Source organism: Peromyscus maniculatus, chromosome 5 (assembly GCF_049852395.1).
Source record: "Peromyscus maniculatus bairdii isolate BWxNUB_F1_BW_parent chromosome 5, HU_Pman_BW_mat_3.1, whole genome shotgun sequence".
Lineage (NCBI taxonomy): Eukaryota > Metazoa > Chordata > Mammalia > Rodentia > Cricetidae > Peromyscus > Peromyscus maniculatus.
The window spans coordinates 5820204-5841396 of NC_134856.1; the positions used below are offsets into that span (position 1 = coordinate 5820204).

The 21193-nt window shown below is 37.7% G+C and overlaps 1 long non-coding RNA gene across 1 annotated transcript; it reads right to left on the reverse strand.

The window, feature by feature from the left end:
* Positions 1 to 3904: 3904 nt before the first annotated feature.
* LOC121829315 (uncharacterized) lies at positions 3905 to 19333 on the reverse strand. The gene is made up of 3 exons (XR_006072067.2): positions 19231 to 19333; positions 5459 to 5544; positions 3905 to 4002 (listed from the first exon to the last, which is right to left on the reverse strand). It is a non-coding gene; the product is annotated as an uncharacterized LOC121829315 (long non-coding RNA).
* Between the last annotated feature and the right edge of the window lie 1860 nt (positions 19334 to 21193).

A 21193-nucleotide genomic window follows, 5' to 3' on the forward strand; every position in this document is an offset into this window, starting at 1 on the left:
TTTTTTTTTTTATGAATTATTACTCTGTGTGTGTGTGTGTGTGTGTGTGTGTGTGTGTGTGTGTGTGTGTGTGTTCTTTGTATATAAAATTTAGGTAACTGAGATTAGGTTCATCAAAGCTACCTAGATATGTTTCCTCACTGACACCTGAGGTTCAGGCATCATACGAACAATAAAGTGAGTATATGGCCCAGACATTTCATGACCAGCCAACTTTGTGAAAGAAAAAGGTACATGATTGTTCTTTACTGTGGAAAGGCAATAGCTAAGAGAGAAACTCAGGAAAGATGTAACCACAAATGGTATTACCTCAGTATTTGGACTCATAACCTGTTTTGATGGTAACAAAATACAATTTGAGATTTTTTGGATTATACAAAGGTAAATTATAAAAACAGATATGCAAGAGATGGCTTCTGTTAAAATTTTAAAAAAAAAAATCCACGAAGACCAACATTCATTCATTCTGGCAAAATGTGACTTTAAAACTGGGTAATAAACATAAGAAAATAAGAAATAGAGAATCTTTAAGTCTTGTTAGCAGAAAAAAAGTGCTTGCACTGACATTTGAAGAATTAGTAAAATTAATGCTGACTGAAAGGATCAAAAGGATCAGAAAGGATCAAAAGGATCAGAAAGAAGGAGAATGTAAGCAAGGGGCTTGCATTCTTTGACTATAAGACTGAACAAGGGCTGGGCAGTGGTGGCGCACACCTTTAATCCCAGCACTCGGGAGGCAGAGCCAGGCGGATCTCTGTGAGTTCAAGGCCAGCCTGGGCTACCAAGTGAGCTCCAGGAAAGGCGCAAAGCTACACAGAGAAACCCTGTCTCGAAAAAACAAAAAACAAAAAAAAAAAAAAAAAAAAAGACTGAACAGGGAAAATGCCATTCAGTATGCCCAACACAGAGAAGAAGCAGGGGAGGATACAGAAGAAAAAGAGCTTGTCCAGACATGTAGGCCTTTGTAGAGTGTGAGGCCAGTGTTGCTTTGTACACAAAAAGAAAGCACAACCTCAGTAGATCTCTGTCAAGAGTTGTGAACACAATACCGAGGACGATGGAAGAGAAGAACACTGATGCAGGTCCACAAGAAGATTTGTTCCTCTAGAAGCTGAGTTTATAAGCAGGATATCTGAGAAGGCAGATTCATCTAGACTAGTAAAGAAACTCCTGTAATAACATAGGCAAGACATCTTAGATATTTGGAGTAGGACAATATCAGTGCAGATGCACACAAATAATATATACATATACATATACATATATATGATATATATCACATAAGTACATATGTGTGCAATACACACACACACACATACACACACACACACACACATATCAGCTGAACTGAGAGATTAGTTTGGTGTTTACTGAGATAGAGGGAGTCATTATACTCCTGGTTGGGTGACTGTCAATGGTACTCATTAGGAGAAATGAAGTATGGATTCCATTCACTACCTGGCAGGAAATGTGCAATGCAGAGATTATAGAGCCTCCTCAGTCATATACTCTTGCACACATGCAAGCACTTTTGCCATTTTATCAAAATCATTGATAAAAATGATAGTGTACCATGAAAGAAGCACAGTGAAGTCTGGATTGACCACAGTCACAGAGTGAATACAGCAGAGAAATCTTCATTATGGATGGATTCTCGACAACTGATTCACTTGCTTCCCTTATCAGATGCAGGCAAGTGTGGCCTCTCCAGTTCTTCTGAGATGTGGTATTTGAATTCTTCTTGTCTGAAAATCAACTTCTGATATTAACAACAAGGTAAGTTAAGTAGATAGATTTTGAACTACTGATACTGTTCAAAATCATGTCATTAGTCCATATATAGGGAAACTGAGGCCCAGGGAGCAGATAACATAGCCACAGACACAGCACACTGTAGTTGGAATTTTCTTTGGGCCTCCAACCAGCTCCCAAACAAAACCAAAGAGACTTATTATTAGTTATTAATGTACAACATTAGCTTAGACTTGTCCCACTAGCTCTCTTAACTTAATTTAACCTTTTTCTATTCATCTATGCTTTTGCCTCAGGGCTTTTAAATCTTTCCTTCATTCTGTATGTCCTACTTACCTGCTTCCTTTGTGTCTGACTGGCTGGCCCCTGGTGTCTCCCTGGCATCTCTCTTTTTTTCTTTCTTTAAGCCTAAATTCCTCCCACTACTTCTTTTCCCTGTCCAGAACTCCAGCCTATGCCTCCTCCCTTGCTATTAGCTGTCCAGATTTTTACTAGACCCATCAGGTGCCTTGGGCAGGCAAGGTAAAACAGAAACATGTCTATAAATAGTTAAACAAATGCATCACATCTTTACATAGCTAAATAAATATTCCACAACATAAACAAATGCAACATGTCTTTACATAGTTAAACAAATGCAATATATCTTTGCAGAGTTAAACAAATATTCTGGAATAACACACCATTCTACAATCTACTTCATCTGAGACAATTATACTTGCACATTGTCATTCTGTTTAAAAGCGTTCCTAAGTGCTTTTTAGCTTTTTCATTGTTTGGCAGACTCTGCATTATCATGGGAACAAACCAAATGTAATATCTCACCACCTAAGTTTACCCCAAACTACTATCTTCTTCCCTAAACTGTATAATTTTTAGATTTCTCTTCTTATTCTCATTTGTGCTATCAATAACATAAATTGTTTGCTTATTCATCTGTGTACAAATTTCACCCCAAGGAACCTAAACATTTAAACATGATTAAAAATAGAAACTACCAGAACAATGTGGATGATCTAGTATTTGACTCAGGTAAAATAAAACACACCACTTGGAGTGATGCTGGAGAGATGGCTCAGCATTAATAGCATTTGATCCTCTTGTATGGATTCCTAGCACCATATATCAGTTCAAAGCTGTCTGTAACTCTAGTTCCAGGGGATCTGACAGCCTCTTCTGGTGTATGGAAGTACTGCATGTGCATACACATAGTACACATACATACCTGGAGGGAAAGGAACTTGATGGGCTTCTTTGCTTCTTGCTTATACACATGTCTTGAACAGTGTGATAGTAAACACTAAAAACTATAAAACTATATGTCAGGAAAAAATGGCACCCTTGTAAGCTATATAACTTTAGAGTGTCAAGGAGTCAGAAAAACAAAGACTAGATACTGGGATAACAAGCCTCACCATCTACGCTACACACACACACACACACACACACACACACACACACACACACACACACACACACTCACTCCCTGGGGGGTGAATAGGGAGGGAAGGAGAGTGGATTTGATGCTGGGCAGGGCCTGATTGGGATTGAGAGTCACAGTCAGACTGCCTGTGAATCTGCATTAATCAGGTTTGGCTAAATTGCATGGTGTAAGGTAAAATGCAAAAAATCTCTGACCTTGAGTTTCCTCATCCATATAAAAAAAAGAGGAAGAATAACTTAACTTACTTCATAGTGGTCTTGTGAGAATTGGGTGATCAAATGTAGAATAGTTTTAGATTATTGTTGTCTTAGAGAATGGCAGTGTAAATTTTAAGTGTGCTGAGGATGATGATGAATATGTGAAATAAAAACCTAGAAAATATTGGAAAGACCTGGCTAATCCCCTGTAGATAGAGGTGATTTGTGACTGTACTATTAGAAAACAAGAGTTCATCATACATCGTAGCCAAAGAAAACCAGGTTTATCATATTATCCCAAGCAGTCCTTGATTTATTTCTGCAAAAAATGAGTCATTTCTGCTTAGGCAGACAAATCTCCTGCACATCTCTCTCTTTATTCTTAGCTAACTAATCAAATGAATAGTCTAAATAATAGACCATAAAATATGTTTATTGTGTTAGTTACTCTTCTATTGCTATGAAGAGACACTAAGACCAAGGCATCTTCTAAGATAAAGCATTTAATTGAGGGCTTGCTTATAGTTTCATAGGGTTGATCCATTACCATGGTGGGAAGCAAAGTATGATGCTAGAGTAGCTGAGATCCTTTATATCCACATCAGGCAGCTGAAAGAGAGAGAGAGAAAGCAAGTGATTGAGCAAGAGAAAGAGAGACAGAGAGAGGCAGAGGGAGAGAGAGAGAGAGAGACAGAGACAGAGAGACAGAGACAGAGAGACAGAGACAGAGAGACAGAGACAGAGAGACAGAGACAGAGAGACAGAGACAGAGACAGACAGACAGACTAGGCAAAGCCTGGACATTTAAAGCCCATTCTCAGTGACACACCTCCTCCAACAAACACATAACTCCTTCAACAAGGACACCTCCTAATCCTTCTGAACAGTTCATCAGCTGGGGACTAAGCTTACATAAGCCTATGAGAGCAATTATCATTCAAACTAACACAGTAATCAATTTTAGGTTTTTTAAAATACTTAGTAAAATAGATACTATGTATGAAGTATCAGGTGTCCATATAGAGGTTAAAAAATATCTTCATAGTCAACATACATGATCAAGAGTACATATCTCTCACCTGAAGTAGCAGGAAACTTCTTTTCCTTTAAATTGTCAACTATTTAAAAAGTAAGGTTTGAGGACCCACTTATAGTGAACAATCTCTCATCAAGGTGTCAGGAGCTCTGGATTTTATTTTATTTTGTCTCCAAGCTATGGTAGTTCTTCACTTAGTAGAGACCATAAAACAAGGGAACTATGCGCCAAAATGTTTTTTTAGTTGGCATTTCTTGATGTCATCCTAAGAAGTTTGAATACCACAGATCTGATTTTATGTCTGCTGAATAAGCCAGTGACTGTCTAGTGTAATGATTATTAACATCCAATGTTGGAAACTTTTTAAAAACATATCTCTCCATTTTATGTGACCCAAAAATTGTTTTCAAAGTGGTATTTAATGAAGGAAGTCAAAGAAAGTATGAGGAAAGGTGAGTCCTCCAGATGTAATTGCTTCTTGAATCCTGAGTCTGTGGCAAATTTTCCTTCAGGAAAAAAAATAAGTTGGGATAGTTTGTTCTGTGTATATATTGTTCAAACACAAATCATTTTTGTCCTTAACAACAACAACAAAAAATATGTGTTCAGTCAATGGCTGTCAGCTACCTTCAGGCGAAGTGTTTAAGGCTCTCTGTCGCTTTCACATTTGCAGCATCATGCATTTTAATTAGGGATGCTTACAAACCCAGTGCCTTCCTACCTGCCACCTAGAAATGACCGTTTGAATGTTGCAGAAGACAGTCATCCTAGATGAAAAGAACCGAGCATCTCAGAAAAAAAGGACTGAAACTCATGAAATGAGTTTAAAACCTCAGGGATTACAGTGAAAGATTCAATTTGCATTGAGCTGATATAGACATCCCAATGTCAGTGGCTCAATTTCCATATGCAATATTGATGAATGTGATCACAGTTACCATTCAAGAGTTTTCCTGTGTGACAGTTTCACTGTACAAATGTTATTTTACAGCCGTGGCAATTTAGATTTGAAAGGTAAAAATAGCATACCTAGAAAATGAGGATTAGAGCCCCCAAGTCTCACTGGAACATTATCTGATGACATTTGCTATGTCCTCGTTCTGTGGCCACACCACCTGTCAAAAAGAAAACCTTTTTGAATACAATAACAAAAATGAAGTGAAGAAGAAAGGGACCACACAACTGATGCAAAAAGATACAGAACCCCAGAAAAAAATAGTTGTTATCAAAATAGATGGGGAAGGAGAAAAGGAAGGAAAGAAGGAACAACGGAAGGAAAGGAATGCAGAAGTCAACCTAAAGACACAAAGTGTTTTTGAAAGAGCTGAGAAGCAGCAGGGATGCACCCAAGACTGGATTTTTGTGACAATGCAGAGAGAGAAGGGAGCAAGAGGGATTTGCTTGTACGCATGTTAAATTCTAACAGTTCCCCTTAAGGAGCACGTATTAGTGTCTCTTTTGATCAGTAAGTCAATGTTTCAACGCTGTTATCTCTGCCTTCCTTGTGGCTTTTAATAATCAGTTTTGAAATTGAAGTATTTTTGCAGACATACTGGAGGATGCTCTTCTCACTTGGCTGATCATTTAATCCGCCCTGAAGCTGTCTGTTTGTCTGCAGGACAAGGTTCTCATGCAGATTGAAAGTCAGGGAACACCAAGAATGAGGCAGGTGTCTCAGCACAAATTAACTTACATAATGGCCTTGTCAATCTACCCTTCCCTCAGATTCCATTTTATTGGTGTATACTAAACTGGATCAGTCTCTGTTTGAGTCTGTTTCATTCCCACTCATCAATCAGTTATCTTAGTTATCTCAGCTTGTTCGAATTCCAAGGAAACATTACACTTAATTGCCTGCCATAGCAATTGGAAGAACACTTCTACCACCAGTGGGGAAGACAGATGATGTTGGGCAGACAGGTTTCTGGGAGTACAATAATTAGGAAGCCAGATCAAGGAGCAAATGAAGATCTCTATGTGTTAAGTGGTCATAAGGGTTAATTCTTCTAGAGGTTAGGAAACCAAGGCAGTTTCACAAGGACATGAACTGGTTGGATTCCCGAAGTTGAACCAGAAGTAGGTCACTTCAAGCTGAGGAAAGCATACAAGCTTATTTGACAAAAGTAACTTAATCTAATTGTATAATTCTGCGTGATATTTTTAGTGGTTGTTTTAAGAGATTTTTTGAGATTAATCTTAAAAATATGTCCAACCTTAATCAATTAGACTTGTCTGCCATGGTTACAACACTGCAGATGAATCTGTGTTAATTGCTACATTCAAATAATTCAAAGGACCTAATGAGCCAAAGGCACCAGAGTCAAAGGAAATGCAAGGACATTTCACATAGTTGGTGTGGCAAATTGGTTAGCTGAGTGAATTTGGGGGCAAATTTGAAAATATACTAGATGTAATACTAAGGAAAATATACAATGAGAAAATACTCATTAACATATTTGTTAATCACTACTCATTGTGAAAGTCTGCTTGAAAAAACTTGTCTGACTTAAGCTGACAAGTGTTCCATTTGCACAATTCAGACAGAGCCAGTCTTTATTTCCCAGATGTCAACAATCATCCAAGATAATGTGTTTGTCCCTACTACATATTGTCTGTTATGCAGTATATACTTACTTAAAAAAAAAAAGATATGATACCCACATTAGTAGACATATTAGTAGGGGTGATAGGACAACTGCCAGGTATCTGGAAGGTAAGAGCTTATGCTGTAAGAACAGTAGTCCATGTTAAGATACTGTGGAGAAAGAAGAGCAAAGATGTCTTACAGGAGCAGAGGAAGCTGTAGAAGTAGGTTTTAGAGGTCAAACAAGATGACCATTTCCAAAAGCTGCAAGGAGTGTTGAAGAAAGTAGTTTTGGCCAAAGAAATGAAAATATTCAACAGGGGAAGGGAAGAGCAACTGATACTACCATGTGCCTGTCTAACAACAACTGTGCTCACATGCCACAGGGACTGCACACTAGCACTTGGGCATTTACTGATGCTTCTTACTCCACATTGTGGTATATTAGAATACACGTTTGAGCTATTTACTGAACACTGAAGCAAGCACTCTTAATATAAAATCAAGACAATAATGATTCAAGGAATTCAGGGTGTGTCTTGGATCCACTGGCAGTGAAAGAGAGATACCAAGGAAAAAACAAGTCAAATGAAAAGTATTCTATCATGTAATATCTTGTTTTCTCCATCTATGGTGATTGATATGAGCAAGGGGGGGGGGAGGGTCAAGATCATGATGGGGAAACCCACAGAGACAGATGACCTGAGCTAGTGGGAACTCATGGACTCTGGACTGACAGGCAGGGAGCCTGCATGGGACCGAACTAGGCCTTCTGAATGTAGGTGACAGTTGTGTGGCTTGATCTGTTTGTGGGGCCCCTGGCACTGGGATGAGATTTTAACCCTAGTGCATGAACTGGCTTTGTGGAGTCCACTCCCTGTTGCTCAGCCTTAATGCAGGGGGTAAGGGCTTGGTCCTGCCTCAACTTGATATACCAGACTTTATTGAATCCCCATGGGAGGCCTGACCCTCTCTGAGGAGTGGCTAGGGGATGGGGTGGTGGAAGGTAGAAAGATGGGAGAGGAGGGGAGGGAGGGGGAACTGTGGTTGTTATGTAAAATGAAAAAAAGAACATTTTTAAATTTAAAAAAAAGAAGAAAGAAAAGTATGCTATCATAATAGCCTGGTTCCAGTCCTCAATTCTCTTTCCTGGGGTATCACATTATAATACTATCTCTAGTAACATGATGCTGGACAAGATATTTAAGCTCTCCCTTTTCACACTTCTCATTTGCAAACACAGACCTTGAGAGTGCTTATACCTTGGAGGTTCCTGAGCAGTTGAGCAGTTGGAGTGGAGTAAAATCACCAAGAACAGTCTTCTTGCATTTTTTTTCTTTTAAGTTTGCAATTACTTTGCAAATGGTATTTCTTCCTCCTATTGCTCCATATTCTGGCAAAAAATTCACCCAAATTCTAGCACTGTATTTGAGTACAGCTGCCATGAAGCTGTAATAGATAGACTTTGTTATATAGTTCTCAGCATTGTTAAGGATTAATAGAAGTATGCCCAAGGTTTTCAGCCTTAATGATAAGGTTCTTCTGGGCTTGCCTATTCAGCTATCATGGCACATAGTCTGCTACTCTTCTTGGATCCTGCTGTGTATCCTCACTTCAGTCACACCCAACTACTTCCCAGAGTAGCTAAGAGGCTCCTAAGGTGAGACAGTCAAAAAGATATTCAGAGAAGTGAAGTGATATCTCCAAGGATGTCCTCAGATGCCTAAGCCTTCGCGTTTTCATCATCCCTTTCTGCTGCAGCACTCGAGAGCTGTCCTTATACCCAAATTATGTCTTCACATTGTCTGTCTCTGCTACTTGACTGAGATTTTGAGGGCATCTTATCTCATTCATCTTTTAATTATCTGCACCTGGTCCTAAGTAGGAAACAACATGAGGTTTAATGCATGTGGATGAAAACTGGGTCGTCTTGCAGATGTATTTGTATATGCACTTGTTTATACGTTAATAAGACACTGATTTCTCACGGATTAATCAAACTCAACACTGTCATGGCTACGGACTCAACATAATGCCTTAGCACTTAATGAGATACACTTACAGTGAAGTGTTCAAAGGTAATGACAAGCTAGACAAGGTTGCCTGCTATAAGAGATCCTAACCTCACACATGCAAATTGCACCCACCATTTCTATTTCTCATATCGTACACAAAATGACAATGATCGGACTTAAAATTTCAGAAAACAATATAAATAGAAGGATGAATTTTTTCCTGTATTTTGATTTATTCATTAATATAAATAAGCTTAATGCTGTATGTGTGTATGATTAGCAGCATTTCCTTACATACAGTTCATGTTATTAGAATTTTACTCTGATCTAATGAGAGAGGTGAGATAAAGGTTCATGAAAAGGAAACCATATTTTCCTGCTTTTACTGAGAGGTAGCAGAAACAAAAATGGGCGGGGGGTGGGGAGAGAGTGTTGTATAGGTGTCAAAATGATATTGACAAAAGGCAACAGTAGTAAATTTGCATTTCCATCTTGACTGATTCAGGCAGTATGAACAAATTTACCAGGGCAGGTAGAAAAAAAAAAAAAAAAAGAGTGGGAAGGGGCCTGCTACAGGTTTTCAAGAAACAAAACAATACAGATCATTTTTAAAGATCCTGTACCTACTAAAGGGTAGGGCACAGAACATGTTCCAGATTTTCTATATACAACATATATGTTCACCAAATGCTTTCTAAAACTGTGCAATTGCATGTTTGGCCTTGATTGGAACTTTAGAAATAGTGTTGGCTTGTATCTAATTATGAGTATCCTTACCTAAATGGCCTGCATACACCACTGCAAGACATGAATTACAGAAAAAAAAAAAAATAGACAAACCAGGTCTTGTGGAATCCACCTGGTAATCACAATCCTGGTAGATGTGTTGGGACCTCATCTCAAAACAAAACAACAAAAAGGACCAGACTCTTTCACAGCACAGGATGCTTAGCATTTCCATCTGTTTTTCCTCCATCTCTCTTTTCACACATCTTCTCTCCCTCCCCTCTTCTTCTTTCTCCTCATCTCCTCTCTTCACTTTTCTTTGTAAAATGTTTCTTTTCCTCATTCAATAGTCTTGGTCAGTAATTCAAACCAAAGGAAAACATAAACGGTCCTTCACCACTAAGCCCTCAGGACTTCAGTGATTTATAGTCTCTTTCCTCAGCAATATTTGCTACAAAGCAACTGGAGGTAATATTTAGAGGAAGTGGATATTTTCCACAATATCACCTCCTACTCCTCAGAGCATTTCCTGGATATCCATCAGCAGTTCATAAAGACTTTAACACTGTATGAGCAATATGTCGACTTCCCTTTGCAATGGCAAGGAAAAACATATAAAAATAAACTTCCACTGAAGAGGACTGCAATGTCTCCCCAAATGAAACTGGCTGATAAACCAAATAAAATAGGCAGAAAAAAATGGAAGTTGATTTTTGCTTGTTTTCACGTACCCTGCCCAAAAGTTGTACACTGGGAAGATTTACTTCCTTTATTTACTTTTGTCTCTGAAAAGAGGAAGGCAGTCGTGTTTCCTTACGTGTATATCTAGGATCTTAACGGAAGATAATGATTATTGTTGTTAATATTTTATAAGAAATCAAAGTAGAGATATCTGGAACACTTGAAATTGAATGAAAATTTAAAATCCATAAATAATGCTTTAAATGTGTATACTTCCCAAATTAAAATACACTTCCCAAATTAAAAAAGACAATTTACTTGGTGATGGCTCTTTGAAAGGATGTTGATTTAATATAGTGTTTTTGTTCTGCAAGCTGTAGTCATGCATATAGTTACATTGCTTTTCTTTTTGTCTGTGCACCATCTGTGTGATATAATATTTTAATCAACTCCCTTCTTCAAAATGCAAAATAAACATTTGTTTAAAAGGGAACCTTATATCCATACCTAGAAATAGGAATGTTATTTTTACTTACCACACTACAAGGTAAACTTCGAAATAAACTGAATGAATGCAAAACATTGTTCTTAGATTTAAACAAGACACTTGGAGTCTGCTTAAGGCTCTGATGACAAGTCAGCAGCATTCTGCTTGTTAGTGGCATCAGCACAGGCAGGAATAGAAATGTTCTCTCTTGACAAAAATTAGAAAGATAATTGAAAGTGAGTAATTTACCACCTACTTTTTCCATGGAGCTAGGATCTGTGTCACGCCAGAAATCACAGCACCAGGGATACTACTTGCCTCATGCCAGATATTGGGCTCTTCTAAGAACTTTGGGTCAGACACAAACCATAGATAGAAAAGACAGTAGTTTCTGAACAGATGCAGGATTTGAGGAAATCCTTATATTTCACATTCTTGCTCTGCAAAAGGCAAGTGATTACACCTGCATCTCCAAATCATTGTGTGGGATAAACAGAATGACGTCATGTAAAACACTAGCACTGGGTTTCTCAGTTAATTCAAATTATCATTGACTCTTAGCACACTTACCTTCCTATTTAATCTATACCACAAACATGAAGAAGTCTCCATCCACTTAAGCCTCCGTTGCTATACGTTGTGTCTTCCTTCTTTTCACAGGAAGCATATCTTGTAGAATTCAAGCTTTGCCTGAACTCTGAGTTTATTGATATTCTTAGGAAATTATAACCAATATTTTGATAAAGTTAAATCTGCCTATCATAGTGTGAATTCCATTAGCAAAAGGAATAGATATAGATGGACACATAGGTAGGTAGGTAGGCAGGTAGATAGATAGATAGATAGATAGATAGATAGATAGATAGATAGATAGATAGATAGATAGATAGATAAACAGGTAGACAGACAGACATATGGGCAGGCATACAGATGACATATGAGTGGAGTAAACTAAGGTTCTTGAAGAAACGTTAAGACATGTATGTGCTTTACAGTTCCTGAACACTGATAGAATGACTTCATGACTGTGAATTAATTAAATGCTGCAGATTGAAGGTCAAATTATTTTGGACTAACTTTAGTCCCCTTCATAACTATTTACTTCCAACTTTTGTATCTTAACTTATATTCTTTTAACTGTTAGACAAATCTTTTGAAATGTATTATATACTCTATCTCTCTACAGCCAAGAGTGTTCTAACATTTGAAGGTTATAGGATAAAGATCCCTGTAAGGCTTGGGAAGGCTGCAGAATGAAGTCCAGAAGGTATAATAAAAACATTGTCACATTGTCATATGAGAAAAGAGAGTTGACTGAACACCCTAGTGAGGCCATCTAAAACTCAGAGTGCCCAGAAGTAATATGAGGCTCACTATAATACAAGACTACACATCTTTGAGTTAATGCATGTGCCACAGGAATGTACTTTTAGGAATACATATAATAGGAAGGCTCCCTAAATGAGTAGATAAACCCTTGCAATGCAAATAAGCTGTGTCACCACTCTAAAGTCTCTTGAAAGCAGTGAGTCTGTATGCAGTGGGGCTACTAAGCTTTCCTGTCTCTCTCCCCTGGCTACTTTCCTGCCATGTGAAGTGAATTTCCTCTTGAACTGTTTCTGCTTTCTGCTGCCATTGTGTATCTCTGCTCAATTCTTTGTTTGGAGGCATAAAAATCTAAAACTCTTAGAAGTAAGCACAGACTCCCCAAATCAGGCAATAATACCTGCTCTATTGTAATCTGCTGACTTGCTGTCGTTGTTGATGTATTTGACAAATGCACTAATTTTTTATTTTTCTGTGCCGGTAAAAGTGCATATACCATTCAAGGTCAGCAGAATTCATATTCCCAAGCCAAAGTCATTTATGTTTACTCAGAATATGGAATCTTGTAGGCTCTTGGGTATCAAAGCTGTTTTAGATCTAAGGCAGATAGGTAATAGATAGAAAGATGATAGATAGATGGATAAATAGATGATACATAGAAAGATATAGATGAGGATGATAGATGGATAGATTTGATAGATAAGCAGATGATAGATAATAGATAGATGATGATACAATCAAGTGACATAATGATAAAATACAAATTAATTACCTCTAAATGTGTCTAAGTAGAAAGATTTTGAAAGTAGTAAGATTATTCTCTGAAATGAAACTTTGAAATTAAGTCATTTATGTATAACATTCTGGAGAAGAAAAATGTCCTTCTTAAGACAAAAAGCAACTGAAAAGTCCCATCAGACTCCTCTAAAAGGCTTCTTGAACATCAAATATCTTTTGCAAAACACTTCATTGATTTAAGTGTAAATTAATCAGAAATGCACTGATTCCATCTTCCCTAGAATACACATGGATTTTCACATTCAGATGCATAATGCTTTTCCTATTCTCCACGTCATCATTAGAAAGAGCCTTTTAGGTGCTCAAGGCTGACTCCCAAGCATGCAGCTTTGCCCTTGATCCTTGCAAAGCAAGAGAAGTAGGCACTTTGCCAGCGAACTTTTTTGGTTCTCCATCTTAATATGAAGGAGAGTAATGTGTTTCTTAGAATTCCATAAAGAAACAAAATAATTAATAAGCAATGCGACCTTGTCAGTCTTGGTCTCTTTGGGCAGGAGACAAGCACTACAGCAGAAACTAAGGTGTTAAAATAATGGAAATATGTTAGCCAATTTCTACTCTGACCAGGTGTCTCTGGTTTCCTCACCTAAAAAATGGGGGTACAGACCTATTTATCTTGCAGCTCACTGTGGGGAAATATAAGATAATAAATCAATAAAAATTTATTGAGCATTTCTTCTGTGCTCCTGGGGATTCAGAGACAAATAGCCAAAATATGTTTTCTGCTCTTAAAGGAAAATCTCAGCTCTGGATAGTGGGAATCTATTTTAAAGCTTTGTCTTTGGGGATGGAGTGGCATGTCGGAGGGTATAATAGTAATGGGAACAGTAAAGTTGGCTTGATGGGGGGTCACTTGCTTCCTGAAAGGGACATCGCTTTATAAACACTCAGGTATTAAATTATGAGCTGCTAAGAGGCAGAGGTATATATTCATTAATACTCATTGCCATTGTTATTATGATTGCTATGAGTGGTACTTATTGTGATCATGCATCACCATTAGGGATCTAACCTGTCTTCCTATGTTCACACTAATTGTGTCAGTCAGACATAGCTTTATATCATTTTGATTATTCAGCCTTTAGTTCTGCTTTCTTGACTGTTTTATTTTTGTCCAAGGAGATTGAGTTTCCTGGGTTTGCTTTGTTTTAACCATGATTTTCTCTCTCTCTTCCCAGTGAAATCTGTTATCTCCTTGAGTTCCCTACTCCGATCTGTTGGACCATCTGATTTTCTAAGTCCAAATCTGGGTCTATGTCTAGTTAGCTGCTGAAAATAATACCATAGTTACTTCTGCAGCCATATTCACTTATTGATCACCTTAAATAATATGATCGCTAAACATGGACTATAGATTGGGCTTTAAGCTAAGTTTAGAAATTGCAGATACGAATAATAGACTCCTCCTTGCTGTCCAAGAAAGAAACAGCTCTCACCTCAAAGGGATAAAATGAGCCATGTATGAGTGAACATGTTTCACTGAGGTAGCAGTTTCATGAGATTTTATAGTAATAGAATAAAGAAAGTTATAATATAACACAGTTTTCAAACATGTTGGTATGTATATTAGGCAGGTAAATTACAGCAAAGCAGGAAATACTCTGCTCTAAGCCTTGGATGCTGTCTTATAGCATTCTTACTTAGCTCTTTGGTTGGCAAATACTAGGGGTCTGTTCACAAAGTCTAAAGGATTATCTAATAGGCACAAAAAATGAACATATGTGCAGGAGTCCAGTGAATGTATATTAAGTGGGCTTAAGATGCCCCAAGATAACATAGATCTGGACATGCAGGATTCAAAACTCTTAACATCATTGAAATTAGACACAACTTCTTTCCAGCCACTCTTAGTCATACTATTCAAGGAGTTCAGAATCAATCAAGTAATGACAGCAGACAAAGAAGCATACATAACAGGACAGTATATGAAGCCCCACACTAGATAGTAAATAGTGACAGGAGCATGTAAGTGGGCAGATGAGTAAAGACTGAGAACACACTTCTATTGTGTAGCTAGTACCAGTAACGTGAAACGTTTCCACCCCCCTTAGAGTGGGGAGGGAGGCTCCTAAAACTGAAAAAAAAATAAAGCGACATTATAAAAGCAGTACATAATTGCTGAGAAGAAAAAGACAGAGACTACACAGCTGAGCTGCCTACAAATGATGTCTGAAGTCCTAATAGTGCAGCTTTCATGAGTTGACCAATACACTAGGTTTCTCGTTGATGCAGATACCTTTGAGTCACCCATGCTGTTGCAAGTAAGCACTTATCCATGCTTCTGCAAGTAACCCAGTAAACTTCTTGGTTCTCTGAGCTATACGAGGGTGGAATCATTTGATGGATCTTCCATTTGTGCAATCCCCAAGCAGATTTTTTTTTCACATGTCAATGTCACACGGCAACATTATATTTGTGGTTGTGTTAGTTAACTTTGTGTTTCGGTGAGAAAATACTTGACAGATTATAGGGAGAAAAGATTGGTTTTTGGCTCTTGGTTTTAGAAATTTCACCTGAAAGTTTGCATTGTTGTCTTCTGGTCTGTGGTGAGGCAGTAAAATAGTGAGGAGGTTATACTGCCCTCTGGAGGCTGGGAAGTAGAAATGAAGAAGGGCCAGGGCTCTAATATAGACTACAAGGATTTGCCTCTTTGCTCCCATCAAAGCCACATCCTAAAGATGCTAAATCTTTCAATGATGTTACTGGCTTCCAGTCCTCTAGCACATAGACTACATGTAGCACATTTTACTCCAAACCACAAGAGAGATGGATATGGAAATACAGCATGAGTATTATTTATTTGAGAGAGAATGTCATATCTTTATGTTCAGGGTCTGTTCAATCAGTTGATCTCCATTAGTCTCAGCATGTAGAGCCAAACCTAAGGGCAACTCCAAGGAGTGACTCTGATGTAGGTGTTAGGAGTGAGACCCTCAATATTAATCAGCAACACAATAATGCATATTCAAGTAGATAAATAATTAATGTCAAAGAAAATAAAGTTGCTCATTTTATAAATTAAAGCCTCAGTCAAGATCTGGGAAAAGCCGTACCGTCGTCCTCCTCAGCCTTGATTCATGAATTCTACCCAGATTTCTTCCCTTAAGGCCTTTCTATCTACAAGGCTATTCAGAGTTTGATCTTGAGAGCCTATGGCTTCCAGGGAATTAGATGAATAAAGCAGCCTCAGCAGAGGTCATCTGGTATGAAGCTGACCCACGGTTGGCACAGCACTTTACCTCTTAAGTTCTGGCCTGTTCAAGAGCATCCTGCCAAAAGTTCTGTACCCAGGCATGAATATGGATGGCCAATCTTTTTCCTTGTCTCTAAGCTCTGGTGCTTTCCTGACTTACAGCTTATACTGGAGGCCATTTCATTGGATGGTGGCAGATTTCTCCTTCTATAAAATCTTCCTTTATCTCGTGTATGCCTTATGAAAAATCACGCTATTTCTCCTTTAGGTCATTAAATAAGAAATATTAAACCATGTTTCATTATCAGATTTCAAGACTGAAATAACTTGCTTCTAACATTAGTAGATTTTAGTTTTATAATTATTTAGATAGGAGAAGGGCAGATAGAATAAAAAAGCCTGCCTTTTTTCTTTCTTTCTTTCTTTCTTTCTTTCTTTCTTTTTCCTTTTTGGTGGTGGAAGAACTTGGGAGTGAACTGAGAACCTCATTCACACTGGGAGGTAAATATTAAACCACTGAACTATTTGTAAATCCCAAGAAAGACTAATTTTTTCCTCCGAGAAATATTGTTGCATGAACAAGGTATAAACTATTTAGAAAATGACAATTTAGAAAAAGATGCAAGGAGGGTGGTTTGCCTGGAGCTCAGAATGTGCTGCAGAACAGTGGGAGGTACCATTTGAAGGGTGATGGAGAGCTGGCAGAATGTTTTGTCTGGCCAGGAGACAAAAAGAAAATCATACAATTAGGACATAATACACTCTACGGATGTAGGAAATGATCTATTCTCTGGCTGTCTGTTCTTCTCAAGTAGTGGGGATATTACAGGGTCACATAAGAGAGGATGACTACATGCATCCATAACTAGATAGTACTCTTTCAACATCCTATGAGTGAAACATTCTTATACACACAGAGACAAGTGAGGCCCAGAGAAGATATCAAACCAGTTAATTAGCTAGTCAAAATTAAGGAGATAATCATGCTATTCCAAAAGATGAAACAATACTTTTAAAGGGCCTCAAATACCTTACTTTTTGTTGCAAGCATCAGTCCCTTTCTGTGATATCTAACTAAGTCATAGGACATCCCAACTCCATTACTATAAAATGAAGACATGCTGTAAAGACTCTTCTGTCTCTAAAAGCCTGTTACTGAGAAGCTTGTATAATAACAGACCTGCTCTTCTCACACAATTGTTGCAAAGATCACATAGGAAAGTCAGTGTGTTTAGACTGATATAAAGTACTATACAAAGGTTAATTGTAGTAATAGAACTGTGATAATCTTAAATAACAAAACTGAGCAATTAAACACGACTTTGAATGTGTTTTCATTCTATTATTCCCAAACAACATCCACGAGTATATGAGTATATTTATTATGCTGAATCAGAATCACTTCGCCTAACTCCCCTCCCCCTCTCCCCCGGAGCTGAGGACTGAACCCAGGGCCTTGTGCTTGCTAGGCAAGCGCTCTACTACTTACATAAATCCCCAACCCCCTTTGCCTAGTTGTTTTTAAGAGATATAAATTATCTTTGAAAGGTTTGGTTTAACTTAGTACCTGTGGATTCTGGGGTATATATTGTAGACCAATTTACCACTAGGTGTTGTGATAGTGTTTGCAAATGTAAACATTAGCTTCTGTTTAATTTCAACTGATGAGTCCTTTGTACATCGTGATAAAACTTGAATTAAAAGTAGTTTATAAGGGGCTGAAAGTATCCCTCTGTGATAGAATGCATATCCAACTTTAAGGAGAAGATAGATTTGAGTTCCTGTATGGCACACACATAAAAAGTAGATTATTATAATCTCACATTAGTGCAATTTTAATATTGAGAAGTAGCATCAGGCAGCATCCATCTTGATTTATACTTTTTTTTTTATTTGTTGTTACATGCATGTGTGATTGTGAATGATTACGTGGATGTGAGTGCAGCTGCCCTTAGACACTGGATGGGTGGGTCCACCAGAGCTGGAGTTATAGGCCCAAGGTGAGTGTTTGGAACCGAACTCAGGTCTGTTAGAGCAATGCACATTCTTCAACACTGAGCCATATTTTCAGCCTTACTGTCAGACATTTTAAATATAAATTGTAGTCTTATTAATTGTGGGATCTGGGAAGAAATCACTTAAATTTCCTGATCCTTAATTTTGTGGTACATTGAAGTATGGAAGGATGAAAATAATGACTACTCTCCACAGAGTTTCAATAATTAGAGATGCTGTGAGTAAACAATCCAATGGGGCATATTATATGGTTGCTTGCCTTACTCTGCATTTGCCCTTTAAAATATTAAAGTCAGAGGATGCTGACCAAACATAATGCTGCATAATAATATCAATAAAAGAAACTCCAAGTTGTGTAACAGGTATCTGGAATCCAGTCATTTGAATAATGCCTTGGCATTTCTTCTGTGCTTAGGGTAACTATTTAATGGAGTGTTTGTCTGAATAAAGTTACCTTCTGTTATTATTATTTTGCATAAAATATAGGGAGATATGCCCAGTGTATGTATGTAAGATTCCTTTCTCACTCTTTAGCTATATTTACTATAGGCAGCCATGTTTGCAGGAACCACTACATTTTTCTTTTCTGAGTACTTTTTGCAGGCCTTATCATTCCAAATCTCTTAAGCAAATTCACTATTTACAGTGGCAATGGTTTTAACGCCACGTTTATGAAAATACAGAATCTTGATTATATTCCCCTATAGACTACTGAGGAGAATTTGAAACCCTGTTAGTAGATGAAAAGTGAGTCCAACTGTATATCAAATTGGGGCTGAGGAACTGAAATTGTTTTATAAGCTTCAATTAAGCCTCATACCACCCCCCTGAGGTAAGAAAGAAGTATTATGCGCTTTTATGGAGACACAAACTCCAAGCCCATGGAGAGGTTAATCAATTTGCATCAAAGGCCTTATAGCTGGTCTGAGGTGGAAGTGGGAACAAAACAGAATTTCTTCCTGGGGAGCAACTTACCTTCTTTTATTTGCCTGATTACCACAGCGCATGAAACTTGGGGGAAAATCTTGATGAATGCTCAAAAGAAACCCCTGAGAAAGGATTAACGTTCGCTTTACAGTTTAGTAAATGAGTGATTTGTTTTGCATGCAAAAGCAACAACACCTTTTTTGTTTTGCCAAACACTTGTGTGGAAATGACCCTGCTGAGGAAAGAAAGAGGGAGAGTGGAGCAGTTCAGGAATGAGGACAATTGGTGGATTGCTTTTTTTCTTTCTTCCTTCTGCTTCTTTCTACATTGCAACCTGCGCAGATATTGCTCGCTAGAGGGCACTTGAAGTAGAAGGAAAAAAAAAAGCTTCGATATCCATCTAACAGGACCGGTGCCTGCGCAAGCAGAAGAGAAACGGACAAGCAGTAGCCAGTTTCCCACACGGCAGCACCTGTAATAAATGAGCAAAAACATCCTTAGACAGCAGTATTCAGCTTTGACTGACAAAGAAATCCTGCACACAGTCTCTGAAATGGCATTTTCTTTCAACTTTTCAGCATTTCTCAAATGCATGCACATGTGCCTTTCTCTTTAATAAATGACTTGATAACAACTAATCAGAACCAGAAACCTTATTTGATGCATAAGAGGACAATGTCCCAGCACTTCCACTTATCTGAAATCATCTTTGTATCTATAATGATATGTTAAAGGTAAGCACATGCGTTTAAATAATGGTAATTATCTAAAAGATGCTCAGATCAATTAAATCAAACATATTTTAATGTTCAATAAAGTATTTTATAATTGACAAGTAGCATATAAGAGGCGTGTTTCTCTTCTATTTTGCTTAAAATTAATGTGAAATATTTCTTCAACTTTTTTTTTTAAATCTTCTTAGCTCCCAGGTAAGCAAGAAGGGTCTGGGATCTTAATTTAGTTATTATTCCCATGTAAGATAATAAAAGAAAAAGAAAGAAAGATTAAAACCTAAATGCTCAGTGTTTAGTCCACAAGACCGGGCTGGCTTATGTGATAGCTTTGTCCAGTCCCTTTAAATCTATCTGCCTTCCCCTCCCTCCCTCACTTCTGTTCAGAAGCTGAATTGGGGCTTATCTCCTTTCTAGCACCTGGGAAGATGGGAGATAATGCCATTCTGAAGACCTTCTCCAAAATGCTCTCTGCACAGATGTGGTTTTTCAGAAAGTGTTTATACCTCCATTTACACAAAATATAATGGCAAGCTCGAGATGAGCAATTATAGTCAATATTCAGAGATACAGCCCTAATTTCAGGGACAGCTAAAACCAGTGGAGAATGCTCAGCATCTGTAGTTCTAAACTGCAGCCTTAGAGAGGATTTTACTTCAAGAATTGGTAATCACTTCTAAAACAAAGTTAGTTATTAAAGCCCATAATCAATACATCTGAAGTAATCACAGGGAGATTTAGGGTACTTACAAATTTTCTGTTTATTTCTGTTACTTCTGATAATATTTTGTTGTAACCAGAATACTTTAGTACAAAAAAAAGGCTTACTATAACACTCATTTTTTTCTTCCTCAATTTTACATTTATCATATGAAAAAGAAATTGCCTAAGGCTGTGGCTCTCAAATTTAGCAAGCAATGGGATTCCCTGGAACATTTGTTACAACCCAGATTTCTAAACAGCACCTAGATTCTGGGCCCCACATTTCCATTTCTGAAAAACCTTCAGAAGATGCTGGGGCAGAAAGCCTTCAAAGGAGCAGGCTGAGCAGCTCTCTCTTGAGGAAATACCCATAATTGCTCAGTTATTCAATTTTCTTAGTTTGGGCACCATCTTATATCTAATCTCTTAATGATTTTATTAGTTCATTGGTTTCAAACAATCTCATATAAGTTTTTAAAGCTATCCTGTTTAATAAATATTTATTAACTTTTCTGAAAAGCTCTTTTGTTCTTAAGACTTCTCCAGTTTTGTAATTTAAAAGAAGATTGAGGGGCTGG